General features: G+C 36.1%; 1 protein-coding gene and 1 pseudogene across 5 annotated transcripts in view; one reads left to right on the top strand and one right to left on the bottom strand.

Moving 5' to 3' along the window:
- Window positions 1–20,031, top strand: part of CCNY (cyclin Y) — a 315,939-nt gene that overhangs the window by 41,180 nt on the left and 254,728 nt on the right. The window lies entirely within an intron of this gene.
- Window positions 7,037–8,280, bottom strand: LOC122473317 (annotated as a pseudogene).

Here is a 20,031-nt window from a genome sequence, read left to right on the forward strand (position 1 = left end):
CATCAACTGCAAAGTTTCCTCATGCCCCTTCCTCTTTTTAATGCCTGTGGAATCTGTAATGATATCTCCTCTCTCATTCCTGATATTGGTAATTAGTGTCTTGTCTCTTGCCAGTCTTTCTAGAGGTTTATCAGTCTCATTGATCTTTTCAGAGGACTGGCACTAAGTTTCCCTACTTTTCCGTTTTCAAATTTGGTGATTTCTTCAATGTTTGTTTCCTTCTTTCTACTGGTGGTAGGTTTATTTTGCTCTTCTTTTTCTAGTTTCTTTTTTTTTTTTAATTTTTTTTTAACGTTTATTTATTTTTGAGACAGAGAGAGACACTGCATGAACGGGGGAGGGTCAGAGAGAGAGGGAGACACAGAATCGGAAGCAGGCTTCAGGCTCTGAGCCATCAGCCCAGAGCCTGACGCGGGGCTCGAACTCGCGGACCGTGAGATCGTGACCTGAGCTGAAGTCGGACGCTCAACCGACTGAGCCACCCAGGCGCCCCATTCTTTTTCTAGTTTCTTGAAGTGGAAACTTAGACTATGGTTTGAGACCTTTTCTCTTTTCCAATATAAGCATTGAATGCTATAAATTTCCCTCTAATCACTGATTTAGGTGCATCCCACAAATTTTGCTAAGTTCTAGTTTCAATTTTAATTTCCTTTGGGACTTCCACTCTGACTTTGAGTGACTTAGAAGTGTGTTAATTTCCAAGCATCTGGAGATTTTCATCTTTCTCTTACTGAGTTCTAGCTTAATTTCATTAAGTTCAGAGAACACACCTTGTATGATTTTAATTCTTTCAAATTTATTAAAGTTTGTTTTATGGTTCAACTGCTCTACCTTGGTGAATATTATCTATGTACTGGAAAAGAATGTATGTTCTGCTGTTAACTGTTGGAATGTCCTATAACTACCAGTTAGATCCAGTTCGTTGATAGTGTTGTCAGTTCTTCTAGATCCTTGCTAATCTTCCACCTACTGGTCCCATTACAGAGAGAGGAGTGTTTACCTGTGGATTTGTCTATGTCTCCCTTCAGTCCTGTCAGCTCTTGCTTCATGCAGTATTGCAGTTCTGTTGTCATGTGTACACACATTTAGATTGTTATGTCTGCTTGGTTAATTGAACATTTTATTATCGTGCAATGTCCCTTTTTATCCCTGGTAATTTTTTTGTTAGAAAGTTTACTTTGATGTTAATATAACCGCTCCAGGTTTCCTTTGATTAATGTTTGAAGGGTATCTTTTTGGGGGTGGTATATCTTTTTTTATTCTTTTACTTTTAATTTACCTATATCATTAAGTTTGAAGTGAGTTTGAGTTTCTAATCAGCTCTAAAGGCTACTCTTAATATCATGTTCTGACTTTGTGGTTCTAAGTGAAACTTTCTTGTTGATTTTTATTTAAAAATTTTAAAAAATGTTTATTTATTTTTGAGAGATAGAGACAGAGCACAAGCAGGGGGAGGAGCAGAGAGAGAGAGGGAGACACAGAACCTGAAGCAGGCTCCAGCTGTGAGCTATCAGCATACAGTCCGAAGCGGGGCCCAAACCCATGAACCTCAAGATCATGACCTGAGTCGAAATTGGACACTTAACCAACTGAGCCACCGGGGCACCCCTAACTTTTCACTTTTTAATGAACTTTTGGTTTGTTTCCAGGTGTTAACTATTGCTAACAAAATTGATATGAACATTCTTGTGAAAGTCTTTGTGTGGATATGTGTTTTCACTTCTCTTAGGTAAATGCCTACAAGTAGGATTGCTGGGCTATATGGTAAACATGTTTAACTTTCTAAGAGAATATCAAACTGTTTTCCAAAATAAATGTTATCACTTACATGCCATTAGCGACATACAAGTATTGAACTTGCTGCACATAAGTTACTCATAGTTAGTACTGGCAGGCAGTCTTTTTAAATGTGGGTAGTAAATCTTATGGTTTGATTTCCATTTCCCTGATGACTGGACATTGAGCATCCTTTTATGTGCTTATGAGTCATTTCTAGCTCTTCTATTGAGAAATACTTCTTCAAATCTTTTGCCCATTTTCTTATTTGGGTTGTCTTGAGTTACAGAAGTTTCATTATTCTATTTTCTATTCTAGTAATATTCTAGTGATGAATCACCTGTCAGATAGATGTATTTTCAATATTTTCTGTAGTCTGTGGTTTGCCTTTTTATTTCTTTAATGCTTTCTTTCAACGGGGAGAAGTTTTGAAGCACCTGGGTGGTTCAGTCGGTTGAACGTCTGGCTTCGGCTCAGGTCATGATCTCACAGTTCAACAGTTCGAGCCCCACGTCATGCTCTGTGCTGACAGCTCAGAGCCTGGAGCCTGCTTCGGATTCTGTGCCTCCCTCTCTCTCTGCCCCAAGCCACTCGCTTTCTGTCTCTGTCTCTCTCAAAAATAAACATTAAAAAAAAATTAATGGGGAGAAGTTTTAAATTCTGGTGAAGTCAATTTATAATTTTTTTTTATGGTTTGTGCTTTTTGTGTCATAAGAATTCTTTGCTTATCCCAAGATTGCAAAGATTTTCTCCAAAGTTTTCTCCTTGAAGTTTTAGCTCTTACATTTAGGTATATAAGACATTCTGAGTTAAGTTTTGTGTGTGGAGTGAGAAAAAGGTCAAGCGTTTTGTTTTGCTTTCATAAGGATATCCAGTTGTGCCAGCACCATTTGTTGATAAGAGTATTCTTTTCCCATTCAATCACCTTGCAAACTTTGGGGAAAGTCAATTGATCAAATCAAATATCCACCAATGCATAAATATATTTCTGGATTCTTCCTCACTTTCTTGATTATTATAGCTTTATAGTAAGTCTTAAAATCAGGCTGTGTAAGAAGACCTCCACTTTGTCCTTCTTCTAAGCTATTTTGACTATCTTAGGTCTTTTGGATTTAAAATCAGCTTTTCAATTTCAAAAATCCTTCTGAAACTGTGATAGAGATTGCATTGAATCTATAGATTGAGGTTCTGTTTTCCAATGCATGAACATAGATATCTCTTCACTACTTAGGTCTTTTAAATTTTTGTTCAGCCATATGGAAACAAATTTGACAATAAATTTCATATTAAAATAATAATAAATAAATAAATAAAATAAAAAAGAATGCATAAAGAAAGAAAAAAATTTTTGGTGAGCAATGTTTGAGTTTTCATTGTATCTTGTATATACTGTTAAATTTATCCTTTCATTCTGCATATTATTATAAATGATGCTAATATTCATTTTCTAATTATTTGTTGATGGTACATAAAAATATAATAGGTTTTTGTATATTGGCCTTGTATCATATGACCTTATTTATATCACTTATTAGTCCTATAAGCCTTTTTGTACACTTCTTAGGATTTCCTTCAGACACAAATATGTCCCTGTGAACGAAGAAAGTTTTTCTTCTTTCTTTTCAACTTTTGAGACTTTATTTTTCTGACTTTATTGCACAAGATAGGCCCTCCAGAAAAGTGGAGAAGTGGTGAAAGTAAATGTCCCACTTTATTCCCAGTCTTAGCGTGAAAGCATCTGGTAGCTTCACCATTAGGTATGTTTTATTTTAGGGTTTTTTCAGTTTTAGTTGTTGGTTTTGGGGTTTTTTTTGGTACATGCCATTTATCAGGTCTTTGCCTTTTAATTACTTTGCCTTTGAATTACTTTGAATTACTCCTCGATTAAGAAAGTGGCTTTGTTGGTATTTATACCTTAAAAGTGTGTTATATTTTGCTATGACTTTTAAATGGATTTTTTTCTTTTTCATTTATTGAAATGAATATATCTTTATTGAGATATAATTCCAACACCATATAACTCATCCATTTTTTTTAAGTACCCTCCATTTCAGGGCTTGAACTCACGACCCTGAGATCAAGACCTAAGCTGAGGTCAGATGCTTCACCAACTGAGCCACCTAAGTGCCCCTAATTTGTCTATTTAAAGTGAATGATTAAATGGTTTTTAGTATTTTCTCAGAGTTGTGCAATCAACACCACAATTAATTTTAGATCATTTCAGTCACTGCACATTTACCCCCAACTCTTCCAGCCTTGGGTACACAATAATCTACTTTCTATCTGTATAGATTTGACAATTCTGAACATTTCATATAAATGGAATCATGTAATGTGTGGTCTTTTGAAGCTGGCTTCTTTCACTTAGACTAAAATTTTTTTTTCAAGTTTATTTATTTATTTTGAGAGAGAGAAAATGCAAGTTGGGGAGGGGCAGAGAGAGAGGGAGAGAGAGAATCCCAAGCAGGCTCTGCACTGATGGTGTGGCTTGAACACATGAACTGTGAGATCATGACCTGAGACAAAGTCCGACACTTAATTGACTGAATCACCCAAGTACCCCTAGGCTAATGTTTTTAAAATTTATCCAAGGTATAGCATGTATTAGTACTTCATTTCTTTGTATTGCCAAGTAATATTCTATTATACAACCAGACCACATTTTACTTAACCATTCATCAGTTGTTGCTGTTGTTGCCACTTTTTTTTTTCCTCTTATGAATAATGCTGCTATAGCATTTGTGCACAACTTATCACACGAACATAGGTCTTCATTTCTCTTAGGTATATATTAGGAGTAAAATTGCTGGGCCATGTGGTAACTCTATGTTTGATCTTTGGAGGAACTACCAGACTGCTTACAGGCTGTACCACTGTATATTCCTAGTGGTAGTGTACGGGGGCTCCAATTTCTCCACATTTTTACCATCTTTGTTATTATCTTTAGGGTTATAGCTATCCTATTGGGTATGAGGTGCCATCTCATTGTGGTTTTGCTTTGCTTTTCCCTAATAGCTGGTGTATATTTGTACGTCTTTGGAGAAATTCAATTTTTTGCCCTTCTTTACCTAGGTTGTCTTTTTATTACTGAGTTACAAGAGTTCTTTATATACTTTACAAATTTCCTCCCATTTTGTGAATTGTCTTTTCATTTTCTTGATGGTATCTTTTGAAGGACAAGAGTTTTAATTTATTTTTTAATTTTTTTGAAGCACAAGAGTCTTTAATTTTTATAATGCTTAATTTCTTTTTTCTTTTTTTTTCTATGCTTTCAGTATCATATCTAAGAAACCATTGCCTAATTCAAGATTATAAAGACTTACTCCTATGTTTTCCTCTAAGAGTTTTATAATTATAGCTATTACACTTGTGTCTTTGATTCGTTTGGGGTTAGTTTTTGTACATGGTGTGAAGTAGGCTATCCAATTTATTCTTTTGTGTGTGAATATTCGTGGTCCCAGCATCATTTGTTTAAAAAGTATACACTTTCCTTCATTGAATTGTCTCAGCACTGTAGTCAAAAATCAATTCATTGTAAATGTGAAGGTGTATTTATTGACTTTCAGTGTGAGTCATTACATCAAAACCACACAGTCTTGACTACTTAGCTTTCTAATAAGTTTTGAAATAGGGAAGTAGGAGCTCTTCAAATTTGTTCTTGTTTTTTGAGATTTTTTTTGGCTATTTTGGGTCCCTTAAATTTCCATATGAATCAGCTTGAAATGTCTACAAAGAAATCAGCTGGAATGCTTGTAAATACACTGCATCTATAGACCAATTTGTGAGTATTGCTATCTTAACCATATTAAGTCTTTCAATCCATGTATGTAAGTTGTTTTCCCATTTATTTAAATCATCTTAATTTTTTCAACATTTTATAGTTTTTAAAAAAATTTTTAATGTTTATTTATTTCTAAGAGAGAGAGAGAGAGAGAGAGAGAGAGAGAGAGACAGCATGTGAGCGGGGAGGTGCAGAGAGAGGTGGGGACACAGAATCTGAAGCAGGCTCGAGGCTCTGAGCTGTCAGCACAGAGCCTGAGCTCAAACTCAGGAGTCACAAGATCATGATCTAAGCTGAAGTTGGGTGCTTAGCTGACTGAGCCACCCAGGGGCCCCTCAACGTTTTATAGTTTTTGAAATATATTTTAAAGCATAAGTTTTGCATTTATTTTATTAAAATTCATTCCTCAGTATTTTATTTCTTTGGAGTTGTTTTCTTAGTTTCATTTTTAGATTGATTGTTGGAAATGTATATACCTGCAGTTGATTTTTGTACATCAATCTTATATCCTGCCATCCTGCTGAACTCATTTACTAGTTTTAATCTTTTTTAGTAAGTTCTTTAGAATTTCTACATAAAAATCATTGCATCTGCTAACAGAAAGCATTTTACTTCTTCCTTCCCAATCTGGATGCCTTTTATTTCTTTATCTTGACTAACTGCCCTGGCTAGAATCTCCAGTATAATATTGAATAGAGGTAGCAAGAGGAGACATCTTTGTCTTATTGCTGATCTGAGGGGGAAAGCAGTCTTTTACCATTATGCTAGCTGTACATTTTTTAGACATGCCCTTTATTAGATTAAGGAAGTGCCCTTCTATTTTTTGTTGAGTTTTTTTTTTTTTTTAATCGTGAAAGTTTAAATTTTGTCAAATGCTTTTTCTGCATCTATTGAGATGATCATGTGGTTTTTGTCCTTTGTTTTGTTGATATGTATTACATTCATTGATTTTCAGATGTTAAACCAACTTTACATTTCTGGGATAAATTTCACTTGATAATGGTGCATAATTCTTTTTATATGTTTCTGGTTTCAGTTTGCTAGTATTTTGTTGTAGAATTTTGTATCTGTTTTCACAGAAGCTATCGGTCAATTTTCTTTTCTAGTGATGTCTTCTGGTTTTGGTGTCAGCGGAATACTGGTATAATAGAATGATTTGAAAGTGTTTCATCCTCTTCTATTTTTTTGAAGAGTCTGTGAAGAGTTGGTATTAATTCTTATTTCAGTGTTTGGTAGAATTCACTAGTGAAGATAACTGGGCCTGAAAATTTTATTTTGGTAGTTTTCTAATTATACCTCTATCTTTTTACTTGTTATAGGTCTATTTGAGTTTTCTATTTCTTTTTTAATTCAATTTCAATAGTCAATTTTTCCATGTCTCTTTTAGGCATTTGTCTCTTCTACTTATTTAATTCGTTAGCATACAGCTATTCATAGTATTCCTTATAATCTTTTTAAAATTCACACCTAGATGTTTAATCATACATTATAATTTTATTTTTGTGTGCACATTTGTTTAACAGTCACTGAATTTCCAGGCCAGTTTCAGGTAACTGAAGAGACTTTCTAATTAGTTTATATTGTCTAGATCCAAGGTATGCTACAAACACAGTCAGAGCAAATGGGAAGTAACATCTTTCTAAAGACAGGCTTCGAAATTCTAGTCCAATAAGTTAAGATGCTTCCTTTCTCTGGTAGCAGGGCTGGTTCATATCTAACTGCTCTGCAACCATTCATAGGTATCACCAAGAAAACAGGATATAAGACCTGTGTTATGGTACAGGTTTCACAAGTCAAATCATCTGTATTCAAAGGTAAATTTACAAAACCTTTGTAAGATGCATGTGCTGTAATAAATGGGATCACTGCGATTGGTAAGCCAGCAGCTATATGAGCCTGTGTCACATTTAAGATGTGTTGATAAAGACTATTTGCTCTTAGACCACAGAAAGCAGCATTAAATCCAATATATGTTGATCCATGTTCAAAGAGATTCCTTTCTGCTTCTGGGAGTTCATTAATTTTTCTGGTTACGGTACTGAAAATTAAATTTCCTTGACAATATCATCTGGTTCACGATTATCCATCTTGAGCCTTATGCTCTCTGCACAGCAGTTGGTGCCTCCACCAGTCCTCCTCTGACAGGGGGCTGAGTGAATGGGGGCTCACTCCAACCTTTGCTCAACTAGCCTGAGTGCAGCCATCTTTGGCTGACAAGTGACTCTTCCTTATAATCTTTTAAAATTTCTATAAGTTAGTAGTATTGTGCCCCCTTTCATTTTTGATTATTTCAATCTGAGTCTTTTTCTTTTTGTGAGGTCAGACTAGCTAAATATTTGTCAATTTTCTTTTCTTTTCAAAGAGCCAAATTGATCCTTTAAATTTTTCTGTGCTGTTTTTCAATTTTCCATTTTATTTATCTATGCTCTAATCTCTGTTATTTCTTTCCTTTTGTCTGCTTCAGGTTCATTTTGCTTTCTTTTCCATAGTGTTTCTAGGTGGAAGTTTAGGTTATCAATGTAAGATATTTCTTCTTTTTAAATTTGGTGTTTACATTTATAACTCTCTCTCTAAGTACTATTTTAGCTGCATTACATAATTTTTGGCAAATTGTAGCTTCATTTTGATTCCTTTCAAAGTATTTTTATATCTTCCTTGTTATTTCTATTTTGATACATTAGTTATTTAGGAATATATTATTTAATTCCACATATTTGTGAGTCCCCAATTTCTTTCTGTTATTGATTTTCCTCTTTCACCCCATTATGGCTGTAGAATATACTTTATATAATTTAAATTTTTAAAAATTTACTGATACTTGTTTTATAGTCTAGCAATGATCTATCCTGGTGAATGTGCACTGGAGAATAATATGTATTTTGCTGTTGTTTGGGTGGCCTATAAAGGTCTTTTAAGTATAGTTGGTTTATAAATGTTGAAGTCTCTGTTTCCTTGTTTATCTTCTTTCTAGTTATTCTATTATTGACAGTGGAGTACTGAAGCCTCTATTACTGTTGAATTGTCTATTTCTCTCTTTAATTCTGTCAGTTTTTGCATTTTGGTGGCTCTGTTGGTAGGTGCATATATGTTTATATAATTGTATTATAAAAACATGATTTTTTGAAGTTTATTTATGTATTTATGTATGTATGTATTTATTTATTTAATATAATTTATTGTCAAGTTAGCTAACACACAGTGAATACAGTGTGCTCTTGGTTTTGGAGGTAGGTTCCCGTGATTCATTGCTTACATACAACACCCAGTGCTCATCCCAACAAATGCCCTCCTTCTCAAAACATGATTTTTTATAAACATGTTTATAATTGTATTATAAACATATAGGTTTATAATTGTAGTATAAACAACAGCATATTATAAACATATGTTTACATAATTATATTATAAAAGCACGATTTTTTACAAACATGTTTATAATTGTATTATAAAAACATAATTTTTTTAAACTTACGCTTATAATACAATTATAAGCATAAATGTTTACCTGTATTATAGGCATATATTTTTATATAATTGTATTATAAACATATATATGCATTTACCAACAGAGCCACCAAAATGCAAAACTGACAGAATATATATATATATATTTTTTCTTTTAGTCTTTTTTTTCAGCCTGACAGTCTTGGCTATTTGATTGATTGATTAGTACACTCACATTTAATTTATTGTGGATATAGTTGAACTTACATATGCTATTTTACATTTTGTTTTCGATATGTCTCATCTTTTTTGTTCCTTTTTTCTTCCTATACTACTTTCTTTGTTTTACGTAAATATTTTCTAGTGGAACATTTTACTTCTTTTAACAATATTTTTCACTGTTTTCTTAATTATTTTTTTAGTGGTTTCTCTAGGGTTTACTAAATACATCTTAACATATTAGAACCTACTTTAGACTTACACTAGCTTAATTCCAGTGAGATATAGATATTACTGCTATATAGCCTCTATCATACTTTGAGTTCTTTGAATTTCTTCAGTGTGTAGATTTTTATTTTATTTATCTTTTTAACATTTATTCATTTTTGAGAGACAGAGAGAGACAGTGTGAGTGGGGGAGGGGCAGAGAGAGAGAGAGGGAGAAACAGAATCCAAAGAAGGCTCTAGGCTCTGAGCTGTCAGCACAGAGCCCTACACGGTGTTCAAACCCATGGACTGGGAGACCATGACCTGAGCTGAAGTCGGACGCTTAACTGACTGAGCCACCCAGGTTCCCCAAGTGTGTAGATTTTTAAAAATAAAATTTGGGATGTTTTCAAGTCATCATTTTGTCTAATTTTTTTTCTGCTCCTTTCCCCTCTCCTTCTGGTACTTCTGTTACATGTATGTTAGTGTACTTAATGGTATCCCACAAGAAAGGGAACTCTCTTTCCCTTTGGAAAGAGAATGCAAACTGGTGCAGCCACTGTGGAAAAATAGTGTGGGGGTTCTTCTGGAATGGTTATCTGAGGCACTCCAGGTACCTGTTCCCCAGTGAAACAACCATAACTGGTAAATAGTAATTGTCCTGAGGGAATATATCAAATGAAGAAACATTTATTCAAAAAAATTTATTAAATATCTGTAAGAACAGCCAGACTCTGTGGCACTTGAGCCATGGCCTTTTACCTCCCCAGGACAATTTGTAGAACAACAGAGCAATCATCTAGCAATTAGTGAAGCCCAATATTTATGTATAATACCAAATGAAGCAGACAGCTTAACAAAGAAACTATGATGACAATGTCACATCAAATAAAGAATATGTATAAACGTATAGAAATTATTTTTCAAAACAAATGGAAATTTTACAGTACAAAAGTACAATAAAATTCTCTCTAAAGCCAAGCTTTAGCTAGCTGCATCCCACAAACTTTGAAAAATATTTTCTCTTTTTCTCTTCTCATTTCTTTTGTGACTCATGGTTTAATTTCCAGATATTTTGTAATTTGCAGATACCTTTCAGTTATTGATCTAGTCAAGTTGCATTTTGTCAGAGAAGTCCTCCACGTGATTTCCATCCTGTTGAATTTATTGAGACTAGTTTTACGGCCCAGTATATGGTAAATGTTCCACTGGCACTGATTATACTGTAAAGTCTGCCATTGCTGGGTGAAGTGTTCTATAAAAGTCAATTAGATTCAGTTATTTGACAGAATTATTCAAGTTGTCTATATTCCTACTTACTTTTCTGTCTACTATTTCTTTTAATTGTGGAGAGAGGTGCTGAAATATCCAACTCTAATTGTGGATTTGTCTTTTTCTTTCAATTTTGTCAGTTTTTCCTTCATGTAATTTGAAGCAATTGGGTGTATTCCCATTTAGGAATGTCATTTCTTCTTAGTGACTTGACATTTTATTATAAAACATCTTTCTTTATCTCTGGGAGTATTCCTTGTTCTAAAGTCTACTTTGTCTAATATGAAGATAGTCATTCCACTTTTCTTATGTTTCATGTTTACATGGTATATCTTTTTCCATCCTTTTACTTATATTTTTCCTCTGTCTGTACATTCACAGTGAATTTCTTGTGGACAGAATGTAGTTAGACTTTATTATCCAGTTGGACAATCTCTGACTTTTTACTTATTTATTTTTTTAATGTTTACTTATTTTTGAGAGAGAGAGAGAGAGAGAGAGAGAGAGAGAGAGTGAGTAGGGGAGGGGCACAGACAGAGGGAGACACAGAATCTGAAGCAGGCTCCAGGCTCTGAGCTGTCAGCACAGAGCCCGACACCGGGCTCGAACCCGCGAGTGGTTAGATCAAGACCTGAGCTGAAGTCAGATGCTTAACTGACTGAGCCACTCAGGGGCCCCTCTGACGTTTAATGGGAAAATTTAGTCCATCTTCATTAAGTGTAATTATTGATATGGTTAGGTTTAAATCTACTGTTTTGCTATTTGTTTTCTACTTGCCCTATATACTTTCTTTTTTCTTCTTTTCCTATCTGTTGGATTAATTGAATATTTTTTAGTATTCCATTTTACGTCCTCCATTAACTAATTTATTATATTATTTCATTTTACTTTTTAATGGTTGTATAAGGTTTATGGCATGCATCTTAAATTATTAGTGTACCTTTAAATAGTGGTGTGCCACTTCTGCAATAATGTAAGAATTTTCATCAATGTGTAGTTGACCCTTGAAGAACACTGGGGTATGGGCACTGATCCAACCCCTCTCATAGTGCAGTCAAAAATCCACATAAAACTTTTGAGTCCCAAAACTTAACTACTAATTAATAGCCTACTGTTGACAGGAAGACTAACACATATTTTGTATGTTATAGTATTATATACTGTATTCACACAATAAAGTAAGCTAGAGAAAAGAAAATATTATTAAGAAAAACATAAGAAAAATGCATTTACAGTACTGTATTGTATTTATCAAAAATAAGTCCATGTGTAAGTGTACCTGTGTAGTTCAAACCCATGTTGTTAAAGGGTCAACTGTACTTCCACGGTCCTTCTCTTTGGTCAGAATTTGAACAGCTTGCAGATCTCTGTGAGCTCTGGGGGTTGTTCATCTTAGAGCTCCTTCACTAATGTTCTCTGCCTGGCCTCATAGAGTCTTACTCTGTGTATTAACCAAAGATGCAAGGGGGATCCTCTTCAGATTTCTAGCTCTTGCTCTGCCTAGCTTACTCGTTTCTGGTACTCTGTCCTGAAGATTCCAGCTGCCTCAGCCTCCCTAACTCTGATCACTGTTTCCTCAATTCAACAAAGTTGCCATGTTCTCCTAGAATTACCCTTCCCTGCATCACAATCCAAAAAGTAGCTCCTGAAAGAAAACTGGGACCATCACAAGCCTCACTTTATTTGTATCGCTTCTCTCAGGGGTTATAGTTCTGCTTCCTCTGTTATTCACTGTCTGAAAACAATTGTTTTATGTATCTTCTCTGGTGTCCTGTTGTTTGTTACAGTAGAACAAATCCAGTACCAGTTACTGCTTCAGGTCAGAAGCATTTGTTTACTCTTTGGTTATATTTGTATTTCTTATAACTTTATTTTTGCATTTGCCTATATGATCTATTTTTTATTTATTGTTACCATATATAACATGGAAATACATGTTCATTCCTTTCTACTACTTAGTAATTGCTTTCTCAGAGGGTAAAATATGCTTGCAGATATACTGCTTGAAGAACTTTTAGGCTAAATAGGAGGTTTTCTCAGACAAGTGATACAAGGCCTATTATTTATTCAAGCTAATAGCTATTCAAGCTAGTTTTCACCACATTTTTATTATTAATTAGTATTTAGTGTATGTAATTTTATTCATTGGCTCCTAAATAGAATAAAAATGTGACTTTAAACAACAGAAACATCACAATCTCAGAGTGACTTAGGTATTGGACAGGAGGTTTTTCAGTCCCATTTCTTGTTGGGTGAAAGAACTACATTCATGCCACTTTTGTGCAAGTAGTGAGCTGAGCCTTTCTTAAGAATTTACAGTAAAAAAGATAACATAACTCAAGTATGCTCTCTTCATAACTAGGAAATTCCAATATGTATTAGCCTAAACTTGTCTTATAATGGAAATTTATCTTCTTTTTTCCTATCCTTACTGGAAACTAAGATTAGATAGATTTCATTTGCCCAAGTTTCAAATTACTGATAAAGAAATGGTATTTTTTATACAGCAGTGGGAAGCACCAAATATATATTTGGGGACTTTATATTTTTTAAAAACATTTCTCAGTTACTTCTGGTAACAATATGATCCTATCCTTATTGATAAAGTTCAGTTTATATAATACTCTCTGAGTAGTTGACTCATAGTGACTCCCTATTTTTCTTACCTCAGTGAATTCCAGTATCTGTGAAATTAAAAAAATAACTATGATTTTGCTAAGAAGAGGTAGAGATTATTATACAAATACCAAAATATATTATAAAATCAGTATAATTAAAACAGTGTGTTATCGAGGCAGGAATGGATTGATAGATGAATGGAAGAGAATAGAGTCTAGAAATAGACTCTTAAATATATAAGAATTTAGTATATGTTAAAATTAGCATTTCAAATCAATGAGGGAAGAAAGGAATTGTTTAATAATTGGTGCTAAGATAATGGGATAACCATGTGGGGAAATATCGTATTCTTATTTCATAATACATACAAAAATAAAGTCCAAAAGGATTAGAGTTAAACATAAAGATAAATCACTGAGGAGGTACCAGGGTGACTCAGTAGGTTAAGTGTCTGACTCTTGATTTTGGCTCAGATCATGATCTTAGAATTCATGAGATTGAACCCTGCATTGGGCTCACCCTGACAGTGTGAAGCTTGCTTGGGATTCTCTTTTCCTCTCTGCCCCTTCCCAGATTGTGCTCTCTCTCTCTCTCTCTCTCTCTCTCTCTCAAAGTAAATAAATAAACATTAAAAAAGTTAAGTCACTGAAGAGAAGATATTCACAATTTTAAAGGAGAGGAAACCAAACCCAGAAACCTGAAAGAAAAATATTAGCTCATGTACATGGGTATGAATGTATAAGCCTGTGTATGTGCGGGTATGTGTGTGTGTATGTCTGAATGAGCTTATGCATAAAAATGTCTGGAAAGATCTATACCAAGCTCTTAACAGTGGTTATTTTTAAGGGGAAGGGTCAGAAAGGACTTTTACTTCCTTTTTTCATCTCTGTTTATGTCATTACTATTTTGTTACAATTAGTATCTGTAACAACTATAATCAGGAAAATTTTTTTTAAGTTTATTTATTTATTTTGAGAGAGAGAGAGAACACCAGCAGGGGAAGGGCAGAGAGAGAAGGAAAAAGAGAATCCCAAGCAGGCTCCAGGCTGTCAGCGCAGTGCCTGTCATGGAGGCTCAAACTCACAAACCACGAGATCATGACCTGAGCCAAAATCAAGAGTGGGACACTTAACCGACTGAGCCACCCAGGTGCTCCAGGAAATTCTTTCAGTTTTTTTTTAAGTTTATTCCGTTTGAGAAGGAGAGAGAGATAGTATAAATGACAGGGAGTGAGAGAACAAAGCAGATTCCAAGCTGATAGCTTGGAGCCTGATGCAGGGTCAGAACCCATGAATCTTGAGATCATGACCTGAGCCAAAACTAACAGCCAGATGCTTAACTGACTGAGCCACCCAATTGCCCCAGAAATTTTTTCATTTTGAAGAATGAGCGCATAATGAATGGATATTGCCTATGCACACATGATAAAATAAAAGCTACCATTTATTGAATGTCAATTATGTGCTAGCTAGCCCCTTTTATGACTGATTTAGGGCCCAACACAACCCCATGAGATAGGTTCTACTTTTAACCTCCTTTATAGCTATTGAAGCAGGAAAAGATTGATAGATTGATGTTAAGACAATTGGAGGAAAGACCTCTCTAGAGAGGTCACACAGCTAGTAAGTGGCAGGATCAGGATTCAAACTCAGACAGTCTGGCTGGCCTTAGAGCTAAGATCTTGATTAGAATACTCTACTAGCAAAAAAGAAAAAAAAATAGGAAAAAAATAGGACACTCTATTAGCTTTCAGAACAACCATTACCTGAACACAGGCATAATATCCCTTTTTTGATAGATTTATGGTCACCATGTTTAGACATGATGGAGGCCCAACTATGAATATAAACTGAAATATGAATATGTTTTCATCAACACTAGAAAAAGATGTCTGAAAGAGGGTATAAAGACATCCCTGGAAATATCCTAGAGTGGAATCATTTATGTCCTACCCAGGAGAATGAAGGTCTGTGGTGAATTGTAATCATCATTTTGCAGATAGTTCTTCGCTGCGCAGAGCTTTTATGCATTGAATGTCTCTTCTCATTTCTTCAACACCTGAGATATGTGAATCTGACATACAAAGTCTTCTCTTCTGTCCAGAAGCAAGTTTTTATTGCTATCTTTCTATCAAAACAGGTTAATACTTTGTTAATATTTTGAAATCAAGAACAAAGCTGTCAATCTGAGATAAATAATTTGGGAACACCCAAAGGCATCTCAGGAGGAACAATTTATGGTTGACAAATTCAATCTAGATCATAGCCATTGACAACAACATTAATTCCTCAATTAGCAGTAAGAGTGGAGTGACCATGCACACTAAAAGATAATCAAGCCTGAGTAGAAAATTGCATTTTGAGAAGTCCAAATATAAATGCTTATTATAGGTACCATATTCTTAATCAGTATAACCAAAATAATTTATTAGGAATTAAAGAGACAAGGGAGGAAGAGAAAATGAAAACCATGAGTTTCTATGATATAATATGGGAGAGGACTATTCTATGATAGTCCTCTCTCATATAACAAATGCACATTGGACTTACAAATGTTTTTTTTTCTTCCTGGGGATTTTGATCAATGGAAGTTTAGTGATATAGGTTTAAATACATTCATCTCACTTCCCAAGTGGTGTTGGTTTGCGCTGTTCCACAGGCCTTGCTGGCTGCATACAAATCCTCAAGCGGGGCTAGGAAGGAGCGGAGAACGCTTAGTGCACAGTCACTACTCACTGAGAAATCTGAATGTTGTGCCCTGATCTCTTTGCAAGAAAGCCAAGAGTTGGGTTTATATGGGGAATAGTGGGAAGCAAGCTTCCATTGCTCTGTACAGGGCATTCATCACGTTCTGCCTGGGATGAGAGTTAACCAAGAGCAGGAGAGAGACCATTCCTCTTACCTACCGGGTGCTAGCCCTGTACTAGACACCTTGTCAATGATCTGTATCCTGCATCAGAGGCTGAACTTCTAGAGGGCACCAACCTCTCTGACTCTTCTGGTATCTTTGCAGCTTCTCACATGATAGAAGTTCATCAGATATTTATTTAGTTATGGTTAAAAGTTGTACGTTAGAAGTTGTTGAAAGTAAAGCTGAGGAAGTTAAAATGTATAGTGTAATAAGTAAGGATCCACTGCAGATTCTTGAGAAGGCTTTTTTTTTTTTTTTTAAATGTTTTGGTTAGGTTATTGCAGGGTTTTTCAACCTTGGTACTATGGACATTTGGGACCAGATTTTTTTAAAACTTATTTATTTATTTGAGATGGCAGGGAGAGGCAGAGAGAGAGGGAGAGAGAGAATCCCAAGCAGACTCCACATGTGTCAGCACAGAGCTCAATGCAGGGCTGGAACGCATGAACCATGAGATCATGACCTGAGCTGAAACCAAGAGTCAGACACTTAACCGATTGAGCCACCCAGGCGCCCTGGGGCCACACCCTGGCCCCAGCGTTAAAGGTGTGTGCACTGCCCTGTGGAACAGCGCAAACCAACACCACTTTGGGAAGTGAGATGAATATATTTAAACCCCCAGTTGGGGGCCTGTCCTTGTGCATTGTGGGAGGTCTAGCAAAATCCCTAGCCTCTAGCCACTAGATACCAGTAGCACTCTGCAGGTGCAACAACCAAAAATGTTTTTCAGACATTGCCAAATGTCTCCTGGGGAGCAAAATTGCCACAGCTGGAAACAACTAGGCTGTAAGAGGGAATGGTGACGTTAGAGGCTGGGAATATCAGATGCTCAGATCAGAGGAAGAGGAGCCAAAGAAAGGAGGTAGATGGAAGATAATTAATTCAAGTGTAATTTGATCTAAAGATAGTGACTCATTACTGGTATTATTACAGCTACATGTAGTATTTTGGAGTCTAATACAGAAGTGTTGGGTCGTACTGAACTAAAAATCTAAGGAACAATTCACGAGGGATTCCCTATTGTCTCTTCTGGAAAAATATGAATCCTTACATTGCTTGGAGAAAACCACAGCCAGAGTTGTTATGGAAAGGTTGTGGCCGATTGTCGTTTTGCTGGAATTAACTTCCCCTTTATATAACTGGAAATACCAAATTTAAACATGCACCTTTTAATGCAAATTGTTATTTTATATTTACAAAGCTTTCCGTTTATTGTGCAAGAGAAAACTTTCCTGCGGGTATGCTGTAATTCCCTCCTGCTAAGACGTAGATTATAAAAATCCATGCTGTTACCCTTTGCAATGTGAAACAACACTCCTTAAAATGTAGTGGATATTATCAAATTGGTTTCAGGAGAGGCTTGAGGGAGCAGGAAAATGAAGTAGATATTAGATGCAAAACAATTTGGTTTTGAAAAAAACTGCACACTTGTTTATTCCAGTGACAGGAGCTAATAGTGAGTTCATTGTAACCAACTAATGTTGCAGCATCTGGTATAGTTTTAACAGAACTGCTGCTCAAGGCAGAGATTAGGTGAGGTTTAGGCTGCCCATGGTTTGCTGCCATGCTTCATTTTCTGAATTCTCCTTATTTTCTGCATCTGTAAGAACTAAAGAACAGTCATACTATCTTTCTGTATTTGAGTGTTGATAATTGGGATATGTGGATGCTTCTAGGTATATGTTCATCTGGAAAAGATATTTGTTTGGTGGCCTTTACACCGATGACATGAAATTCTCTGATTGGAATCTGGGTCCTGATACACAATCTTTAGAGGTTCTTGATACATGATCTTTAGAAGTGACAACCCTTGGGACTATGGTGCCAGTCTGGCCCCTTATAAAAGTCCACAGATATGCTTGGGATCACTTACACTGTGTTTCATTTCTACCATGAAACTGGTTGATAAAAGGTGCATGAAATCCACTCATATTTTTCAAAGTGAGTTTCTAGGGTTGGAAAACATCCTGTGTGAGTTTGCACTTTAAATTCTTGTTTTGTGCAGCACCTGGGTGGATCAGTTGGTGAAGCGTCTGACTCTTGGTTTTGGCTCAGGTCATGATCTCACAACTGGTGAGTTTGAGCCCCACATGGGTCTCTGCACTGACAGCACGGAGACTGCTTGGGATTCTCTGTCCCCCTCTCCTTCCGCCCCCCCCCCCACTCATGTTCTCTCGCTCTCTTTCTCTCTCAGAAATAAATAAACATTAAAAAAATAAATTCTTGTTTTATATGCCATCTTGAATTTATCATCGGGCACAGTCAGCCCCAACCATTGTGTTTCCTTGTGCAATATTTCAATCTCACAGGACAGTTCTGGTGGAGGAGAGGTCTCCCTGGTGGGGCATTAATGCCACCAGCCTCTGCTCTAGGTTTCCAGCAGCCTCTTCCCTAGCTTCCAGTCCATCCATTCCAGCATCTCAGGGTAGAACTCTTCCCCTCCTTGTGGGGACCAATAAAGGGCAAGTGCAAAGCAACAATTAATGAAGGTTGTTGGTCATTCAGAATGAGACATCCATACTGGTGGAGGCTATTTGGGAAGATCTGTCCTCCTCTCTGGTGTCCCTTTTTTTCTGTTCGCTATTCCCCCTACTTCTCCCATATTCCTCTATTCCCTTTCTCCCTTCTCTCTTTCCTTTCTTCCTTCATTTCTTCATCTGTTTCAGGTGCTGTAACAAAATACTGTAGGCTAAGTCCTTTATAAACAATAGAAATTTATTTCTCACAGTGCTGGAGGCTGGAAGTCTAAGATCAGAGAGCCAGCAGGGTAGGGTTAAGACTCTCTTGGGGTCACTTGTTGTGTCCTTGCATGTTGGAAGGGGCTAGGGAGCTCTCTTGGGCCTGTTATAAGGGCACTAATGCCATTCGTGAGGTCTGAATCTTTATAATCTAATCACCTCTAGGCCCCGCTTCCTAGTATCATCACTTTGGTCATTAGGACTTAACATATTAATTTGTAAGGGGACACAAACATTTACACTATAACAATTTCCTATATGATATAACAACCTTCAGGTTGCAAAGCATCCAACAATAATCTTGGCTTCTGCGTATAATTCTGATTTCTTTTAGGATGCTCTTTAAGGAAAAGTTTAGTCTTTAGGGGGCCAGGAAGGTGGCAGTAGTTCTATTTCAAATAGTTTTTTTGGGTTCTTTTCCTCTCAAATAGTTTTTATAAAAAGTAATCTCTATGCTCAATGTGGGGCTCGCACTGAGAACCCCAAGATCAAGAGTCACATGCACGCACTACCTACTGAGCCAGTCAGGCACCTCTCCTCTCAAATAGTTTTAAACAACGTGTCTGGGAGTTCAACCATCTGCTATAAGGGAATTGTACCAAATACTGAGTACTCTCATCCCTACCCCAGTGGGTGGGATCCCACGCCCTGGGGAGCAGCAGACTGTAGCACACCTGGTCCCTGGGCCAGACTGCAGGGTCTCACCTCTACTGCTCACTAGCATCCTGGATTTCAGGCCTCTGTTCCCTGATTCCTAACACAGCAGTGACAACAGCAAGCTGTCATCAGGTTGTTACGAGGGTTAAATAGTTTATCAATATAAAGTGCTAGCCCATAGTTCACACTCAATAAATGTCAGGTATAATGATATCACCATCCTTGTCCTCAAGGAACTTGTAAACTAGGGGAAATGGGACAACAGACATGAAAGATTTACAAAAGAGAGTCTGTCATAAAGTTTTACGTGTTAGGGTTTAAATGTCACAGGAGTTTAAAGAAGAATGAAATTTTTCAGGGTCTGTGGTCAGGTAATGTTAATAGAGGCTGAAGGTTGTTGAGGCCAAC

Source organism: Prionailurus bengalensis, chromosome B4 (assembly GCF_016509475.1).
Source record: "Prionailurus bengalensis isolate Pbe53 chromosome B4, Fcat_Pben_1.1_paternal_pri, whole genome shotgun sequence".
Taxonomy (NCBI): Eukaryota; Metazoa; Chordata; class Mammalia; order Carnivora; family Felidae; genus Prionailurus; species Prionailurus bengalensis.